Source organism: Eubalaena glacialis, chromosome 8 (genome assembly GCF_028564815.1).
Source record: "Eubalaena glacialis isolate mEubGla1 chromosome 8, mEubGla1.1.hap2.+ XY, whole genome shotgun sequence".
Taxonomy (NCBI): Eukaryota; Metazoa; Chordata; class Mammalia; order Artiodactyla; family Balaenidae; genus Eubalaena; species Eubalaena glacialis.
This window is the reverse complement of record NC_083723.1, coordinates 80,056,800-80,063,286: the sequence shown is the minus strand read 5'-3', so window position 1 is coordinate 80,063,286 and position 6,487 is coordinate 80,056,800. Positions and strand designations below refer to the sequence as shown.

The 6,487-nt window shown below is 40.8% G+C and overlaps 1 non-coding gene across 1 annotated transcript; it reads left to right on the top strand.

Moving 5' to 3' along the window:
• Nucleotides 1–447: 447 nt before the first annotated feature.
• Nucleotides 448–558, top strand: LOC133097111 (U6 spliceosomal RNA). The gene has a single exon (XR_009701984.1). It is a non-coding gene; the product is annotated as a U6 spliceosomal RNA (small nuclear RNA).
• Nucleotides 559–6,487: the final 5,929 nt, after the last annotated feature.

Here is a 6,487-nt window from a genome sequence, read left to right as displayed (position 1 = left end):
TGAGTATAAGACCTGTAAAACTATGTACTGATTCTGACTCATACCATTGGTCTGGAACCCCAGTCACTCTCTGAAGTTAGTGGGGGACACCTCACAATGAATACTTTTTATCTTTTAATTGAGGTTAAGGATAAGTCATCACTGATTCTATACAGTATGCATAAAGGCCAAAAAGAGAAGGTCCCACATTTGAAGTAAAGATTAGATTGGGGCATTTTATATGTCGGAGAGGGAGGGTTGAGCAATATTTGAGAATTTACAGTGATGGGGAATATAGTAGCTGAAATATTAATTCCTGGAGGATCAATTATGGTAGAGCAAAGAGCACTGGACTTGGTGTCAGAAGTCCTGGTTTGAGTCCTGACTCTGCCACTTAGTTGCTATGGCAATGTAAACAAATCACGTATCTCCCTGAGAATCAATTTCCTTATCAAGAAAACTGGAAGTGTGCTCACTTCAGCAGCACATATACTATATAAAACTGGAATGATACAGAGAAGATTAGCATGGCCCCTGTGCAAGGATGACACACAAATTCATGAAATGTTCCATATTTTTAATAAAAATTAATTTTAAAAAACATTTTAAAAAAGACAAGAAAACTGGAGGTAATGCCTCTTTCTTATTTTCCAATTACAAATACTGGCCGATACTAATTCCCTCCAAAGTCTGAAGGAGATTCTAGAGTAGGCAAAGTCTCAGCTGGTGATCAATTCATAAAAAATTAGAATTATTTTCACTTGATGTTTCCTGGTTATCATCAAAGATTCTTCCAGAACAGGTATAGGAGTGGTAGAGGATATATCCATTTAACAATAACTGTGTCCCGTTAGGATTATAGAACAAATTTCTAGTAACACACTTGGCCTATTTTGGGTTTTTCTCCAACATCTCCATGGACTATGTCTGTTGGAATTTGGCTTGGATTCCAGTTATTTTCCAATAATAACACATGAAAGTGAGGGCATTCTCACATCTTTAACTTGGGCAAGCCCTCATAGTGAGCACAACTTCAGGAATGAGGACACCTCAGGGAGCCGTGTACTAAGCCCCCAAAGTGCCTTATTCCTACCAGAGGGGAGGAGAAGCTTGCAGAAATCACCAGCTGCCTGGCCTCTAGTTGGGTGAAGGCTTTGATTCCTCCGGGAGTCGAATTGGCTTTTAAAGGCACAGTCTACAAAGTCAACTATTTGATGAATGTGGCACATTTGTAACACGAACTCAGCCTAGCCTGATGTGGATGAAGAAATAGCTCTAGCTCATGAGAGCGTGAGACCTCCCACTACTAAGTAAAGTAGCAAATAAGCTATCTCTTAGTTAATGAAAGATTCCTTCAAGAAAAACAATAGGTCAGTAAGGTTACTGTTGATGTTGAAAGTGGGAGGGGAAAAGCAGAAGACAGCTATCAGAGGAAGAAGCCTCATTTAAGAACACTATCAGTGAGCAGTGCTGCTTCATATTTTCTAGTGTCATCTGCTACACATAATTGACAATAGGAGCAATGCTAAGACTCTACCACAGGGGGTATTTTCAGAGCAAATCAGTATCAAGATTCAGTAGGCACAGAGGAAGAAGAATTGGGGTTGGGGAAGGGAAGCTAAGGCTCATGGTAATGGATATTCTTCTCACCTGAAGCATTATTTGATGGTCTGAGTTACAAAACTTATTCTCCACCATCATTCACATACCTGGAAATAACCATGCCCCAAATACCTCTCATCCAGGGTTTCTCAGCCTCGACACCATTGACATTTTGGGCCAGATAATTCTTTGTTGTGGAGGACTGTCTTGTGCACTGTAGGATGTTTAGCAGCATCCCTGACCTCTTCCCACTAGATGTCTGCAGCCCTGCTCTGTAGAGATAACCAAAAATGTTTCCAGACCTTGCCAAATGTCCCCTGGGGGCAAAATCCCCCCCAGCTAAGACCACTGCTGTAAGTTTATTGAAGCTCTCAAAAGATAGTCCTAGAGAAATGTCTTGGGTCCTGTTTCCTATACAGGAAGTTTACTGGGAGTACTCCTGGAAACAGCACCTGAAGGGAGTGAAGGAAGCAAGAAAGAAACATTGAACATAGTTGCAGTTTCAATGAAGATGTCAATTGATCCCTTGGGGAGCTCTGGAGCCCTTTGTGGTTGTCCCAGATCCAGGCAAGATGCTGAGTCCTCCTTTTCCTACTCATTGAATAGGGCACAATCTTGTCAAGGCTCCCTTCCACAGAGGGCAGTGCCCCAGGAGAACTCAGCTATGAGCTGTGCTCCTGGCATCAGGAGAATGAGCTCCCCAGTCCTGAAAGGGGCTCTAAGCACAGCACCACAGTGCCCACTAACAGAAGAGAAGAGCTTCAAATATCTCAAAACCATGGTCATAAAGACTGAGCTTGGCTGCCTTTACAATTAACTGCTAGAAGGCCTCAATTTGACAATCACAATGTTCTTTCATAATCCAGTGCTGTAACGGTCCGAGAAAATTAAGAGCTACTTCTGACCCCAATCATTTTTTAAATGGATCTAATTTGAATGCAGTTTTCATAGATTCATAAGTTGGTTTTTATAGGTTAGCGTACAGATAAAACTCGCATAAAGCTGCCTTAAACCATGCTAACTAAAGCTCTTTTTCAAGAAAGTGTTTGAAGCCCCCTTGGAAATGGTCAGTGGGTACTGAGTTGTTTTGTGAAGGAATTAAGTTGGAAAATTTCCTCTGACTGTCTGAGCCAAAGTGAGTGTTCCACAAGGTGATGGGACTGTTCCAAATCACTCCTGGCAAAATGCTTGCTGGGTTGGTTGTGACAGACTGGAACTTGCCCCGTTACTATAATTTAGTCTCTTCTACTCAAAATGTAATCTTTAAACAGCAACGGCACAGCACCAAGTGCTCTGCCTTGCATGATCTCGCTTAATTGTAAAATAGCAAACCCGAGACCATCTGAGGCACTGTTCTTAGTCCCATTTTACAGGGGAAAGCTGAGGCTGAGAGGGTTTATTTACACTAAGTCACCCAGTTACCCTGGTAAGTGGCCAGGCTGGGACCCAGATCCTGGTCTGTCTGACTGCAGAGTACCACCTTTTGTTTCTTTATGTAAATATCCTGCATCATGGAATAGCTGGTTTTCTTTGTATGCAAATCTCTAGACCCTGCACCTATTGAAGGAAGAAGTACCATAACAAGCACTGACTTTTGTTCACCAACCAGACACATGCATATATTCCTCAGCCGCTCTCTTGAAATTTCACAAGAGAGGAGGAGCTATGAATATGCTCACAAAACACTTCCCCATATGTTTTCTCAGTCCTTAGAACAACCCTCGAGGGTACGGAATAGTGTCCTGACATCTTCGGTGATGAGAAAAGGCCCAGAGAAGGGACTTGGTCAGTCAGCTGCTAAGTGGTGCTGAGGCTTGTTTCCAAGCTCTGTTCTCTCAGCACCCCCAGCAGTAGTTTCTGGACTCTCCCTTCAGGAGAACCCTTCCCAACTTGAGTTCTATTTGGAGGTTGGCCAGACCTCCTCTTGTACCACTGGTCCCATGTTTGGAGATGTGGTGACTGCTTTGATCTGGCTGTTGTTTCTATGGCACCTATAGCTAAATAAATATATCAAACTAGAACAGGGTGTAAAATGTTTACTTTTGGCTTTACTTGGCACTAATAGCATAAATTGTGCAGTGGGGAGAAAGCCTAGAGAAGGATTTTATCTGAAGCCACACAGACCAGGTAATGGAGCAAGAAATAGCAAACAGGCCTATCTGGGTTCTGTGCCCTTTCCCACATGCTGTGTTCTAACTGCAAAATGCAGGCAAAGTAACGCATTTGACTTTTCTTTGAGGTTGCAAATGATGAAGATTTTTCTCAGTGTTTTGAATTCTTGGAATTGAAAAGGAGCTGAAAAACTTTTAACAGAACTGTGATCACACACAGAAATTGTCTCAATAAATAAAAGAGGAAGAGGGAAAATGGTGTGGCCTTGAAACTCAAAGATGTGAATGCTACCCACATATTTTATGTGAGTGTGTGTGTATGTGATCAGAGCTAACATTTATTGAGCACGTACTATACCAGGTGTTGCTCAAACGAGCACTTTAAATGTATTCACTGCTTTAATGCTCACAGTATCCAATGAGCTTGGTGATATTATTTTCCCCATTACACAGGTGAGGAAATTAAAATCCAGAGGAAATAAATAACACCCACAGTCTCTCAGCTAGTAAGTAGCAAAGCAGGGATTTAAATCCAGATCTCCTGGCTCTAAAATCTACACTCTTAACCTCCACGCTAGACAGAGACAATTCTTTGCTAGGGAGAGGACTTGCTTCATGGACCTGCCTCATAGGCACATAACCTGTGCAAGGCAAAGGGCCCTGGGCTCAGAAGGGCTCACACTTGGTTTAGTGTCCTGCTGTCACTGTCTTCAAATTCTTAACAGTTTTGAGCAAGGGACCCTACATTTCCATTTTGCACTAGACCCAGAACTTATGTAGTTGATTTTGGATAGGGAATACTTATTAACAAAATTATTTTTTAAGAACATTACTTCAGTTTATATTATCCTCTTTGATTATTTGGGTTTAAAAAAACTGAATGCCTTTGTATCCGTCATTGGTACCCTTTGGATGTGCTTGAATTTGCACAAGTATCTTAGAAAAATTTAAGTTTAGAAAGATTTGTCTTTCCCCCAAAATCTGAATTCTAATTCACTAATTTGGTAACGGCTTCCCCCTCCCAGACACTAGTCTGTATTCAGCCATGGGCAAGGGCACATCATAGACAGGACCCAGACCATCTCTCCAGGTTAAAATTAGAGTCTTGGTTAAGGACTGATGAGGAAGGAATAGAAGGGTCTTCAAAGAACATTTTATCCAGATGGACAAAATGCAGGAACAGTTTAGCAGTGGGGAGGGCTTTTTAAAAACTGGCCATTCCCTAGGAGGCCAATGCTGTACGCAATGTTTTCTTCTCCAGAGTCACTGGGTATGTTGTGTGTATGTGTTTGAAGGACTGAGGTGGTGCTCTTTTGTGTATGGACTTGAAGAAGTTATATATTTGACTAAAGGTGAAAGCCACCCTCAAAGAAAGCGATCATGGACTAACAGAGACTAGTATTTCAAGAAAAAGGTCAGAGGAAGCCAGTGATTTTTTAAAGAAAATTCTTTTAAAGAAATTTATATAATGTATTTGTTGACTGACTTAAGAATTTAGATACGAAGACTCCTTGTGAAAAAATGAGTAGGTAGGTGACAAGAAGTCCAAATGAACTAGCTGTCTCTTTATTGTTATTTTTGAACCGTAATACATACAAACTTCAACAGACCTAAAGTGAGATACAGAGAAAATTACGTCTCCTTCCCTCCCTGTTCCTTACCCCCAATCCGATCCCTTCCCTGATGGTAATCCCAGTTACCTGTCTCTTGTGAGTCTGTCCAGGCATATTAGGGTCAGCTGGGTCTTTGTTAAAAAAAAGAAAAGAAGATCAAAATAAAGTAGAGAGAAAGAGACTATGTACTTAAACTGGAAAATCTGAGACATAATTGGTATTATCAAAATAAGTGGAATCTAGGGCTAATAGCTAAGGAGATGTATAAATAGTGAAGGGTTGAAGTCAAAATGCACAAGAATTTAAATGTTTTCCTTTTTTAAAACAGAAAGAAAATGATGAAAGGAGTCACGTCAAAAAAGATAGGGAGTGTTAAGGTTTTTTTACATTCACCCAAATCCCAAAATACGTTGAGTGAGGACTTCCCTGGCAGTCCAGTGGTTAAGACTCCGTGCTTCCAATGCAGGGGTTGTGGGTTGGATCCCTGGTTGGGGAACTAAGATCCCACATACCACGCAGCCAAAAAAAAAAAAAAAAAAAAAAAAAAATATATATATATATATATATATATATATATATATGTTGAGTGAGAATTAAGAAGTGGCTGAACTTCTATCAAGTTAACCTGAATTTGAACACATGTTGGTGAAAAGAAAGCTTGATGCATTTCTTTTTCAATTGTACAAATACTCATTGAGCATCTGCAGTGTTCTGAGCACTTTTCTGAGGTACCCAGGAGGATGCAGAGGAATAGACACAACCCCTGATGGAGACAGACATGGAAACACAAAACAGTAACAGTTATTAACATCTAGTAGCCACCATACCAAGTTATGCCTTATCTCATTTAACTCTCACCAAAACTTCGGTGAGGCCATTGAGGCTTAGAAGCCACACAGGTAGTAAATACTGGACGTGGATTTTTTTACAGCAACAAGGTATAACTACCCATAGAAGTAAGTGATCTGAGGATACAAAGGAGGGGCCATTCCAAAGTGGGGAGGGGTAATTATTTTACTAATTTGATTGGTTAGTTTGAACTTGGGAGTATATATAAGAATTTTCTCCTTATGCACTCACTCCCATACCCTGCCTTATTTCTTCTAAATTACACCCCTGCCACTTCCTTCCTCCACCCTCCAAAATAATAACTTTCTAGACTCAGAGAAAGGAGGAAGAGAT